The sequence below is a fragment of the Mus pahari genome, chromosome 10, assembly GCF_900095145.1.
Source record: "Mus pahari chromosome 10, PAHARI_EIJ_v1.1, whole genome shotgun sequence".
Lineage (NCBI taxonomy): Eukaryota > Metazoa > Chordata > Mammalia > Rodentia > Muridae > Mus > Mus pahari.
In genome coordinates this window covers 71,442,462-71,444,800 of record NC_034599.1, presented here as the reverse complement: position 1 = coordinate 71,444,800, position 2,339 = coordinate 71,442,462, and positions in this window count along the sequence as shown.

The following is a 2,339-nucleotide window of genomic DNA, read 5'->3' as shown; positions in this document are numbered from 1 at the left end:
GGGAAGGCCAGGGCCAAGTACTGGGAGTGGGTGGGTAGGGGAACAGGAGAGGGGGAGTATATGGAACGTTCAGGATAGCATTTGAAATGTAAATGAAGAAAATAAATAATAAATAAAAAAATTTAAAAAATAGTGGATGTTAATGTATGTAAGAAATCAGTAAAAGTCTCTCTGGGACTTTGCATAATCTTTGTGAATAACATAGACCTTTTCCCTTGTTCCTCCAACTTATCCTAGGTTCTTAAAGTTACTAAAGTACATCGTATGATAATGACATCATCAAATGACATCTGCTATATTAAGTCAACAAACTCACCCTCTCTTAACAATTAGTATTTCTGGATATTAAGACCTTTAGACCCATTACGATTTTCTGCAATTGCAACTTCTCCCTACCATGTCAGCCATTGCACCTTACAACCAGTATAGCTGCTGCTAAATCTTTACAGTGTTGGTGATAATCCTGTTTTGGGTAACCCAGGTACTTAACATCTATTTCACATAGGGTAAGGGCATTCTATAAGTTATTATTGATTCTTTAGAATGTTTAAATTTTTATATTTTAACAGAATTCTAGGCTAGTTGTTTATTTTGTGAATTTTTAACGTTTTCTGGCATTTGTTATTTGGTAACTGGGAAAGCTAGTGGAAGATGTCATCTTTCTTCAATTTCATTAAGAAGTGGTACTGTAGATTCAATGGGTGGTCTAGTTTTATTCTTAATTCCTTTGACTTCACAATTAGGCCCTTTCCGTTCTTTTGCTTCCTTTGTCTTGTGTCTCAGGAGACTTTGTACTATCATAGCTAATTTTGCTTGCTATATAGCTATTTTGCTTGCTGCATAACTATTTTTCTTGTTGTACAGTTAGTTTCAATCTTTTTGGGAGGAAATAAAGATTGGAATTGAAAATAAGGAGTTTACTCTGGTCTTCACAGTTGTAATAAACATTTTGATGGCTTTTTCAAGTAGCGTTTCTATCCCTTCATGTCCTGTCTATGATCTTATGGAATCTGAAATGGAGTTTTCCATTATTTTTTTTAAATGTAGAAAAAGGTTGTCTATATAATTAAATTTTTCTTTTGGGGTGACTTACTGTCATTGCTCTCTCAGAGGATTCTGCATCATTCCTTGCTCTGGGCTCCAGGCTCCCACCACTTTGGAGTCTCCCAAGTCTCTCTGGCTATCCAGTTAAACTCAAAGAACTGATGCTTCCTCTGGAGATGATCCCAGACAAATTAGTTCTCTGTGGCTTTCTGTCAGATATCTTCTGCCTTCTACAGTGTTGGTAAATGGCTCCAATCGCATTGGGCACAAGAAGTAAATGATACTTTTATTTGTCTGATGTAATTGTTGTCTCAGAGGCTTACTGATAAAAGATAGCAATGTAGATGACACAGAAAACTGATCCTCCCTGTGTGGGGCCAGCTGAACAAAACAGCTGAAGAAGGGTAGATCATTCATCAGGTTGGCAGACTGGAAATCTTGATGCTGAAACGGGCATTTGCTGAAGGACAGATGATGAGGACAGCAGTTATCAGGGATCATTTTATTAAGGGATCTTCATAAGGACATTTTGACTGTTAAGTTTGTGGGATTGATGATTGTTTCTGTTATATAGTTTAAACTGTGTACAGCTTTTTAAGTTAAACAGAAGAAGATGTAGAGGAATTTTAATCTAACATCATGGCATGGCAGCTCTGGCAAGAGACCACACTCAAAGACCTGGTAGGTGTGTATGATCTGAGTGGTTTGACACACCAATAATGCCTCTGGCTTAGTACACAACTTTAATCACAAACAATGAACAATGAAGGTAAAATCAGTTTGTAGAAGGGAGCAGCCATGTTTGAAAGTGATGTCTAATTAAGGGGTAGACAAAGCAACAAATCAGAAAACGATGTGACAAAATGGGTATGTCAGAGATATGATATGTCTGACTGGGACTCCAGGAGAAATTCTCTGCCATGCCTTTCTCAAAGAAAGTGAACATCAGCTAAGACATGAGACCAACAAAGCATTACAAGGCTAGCTATACAAGCACACAGTCACTGTCTGCTGAGTCCTAGATATACTCTCTCCAAATATCTCATGTTCTCCCATGGGTCTTGCCTCAGTAAAACACCACATGAGTCTGTCTCACATGACGTAACTAGAAACTTCCACTTTAAAAAGCAGTGCAGGGGACAAGGGATGGGATAGGGACTTTCCGGAGGGGAAACCGGGAAAGGGGATAACATTTGATTTGAAATGTAAATAAATAAAAAATCCAATTAAAAAAAAAAAAAAAAAAAAAAAGAGCAGTGCATGGTGTGCCAGGAAGGGAGGGCAGTTCAGCGAGT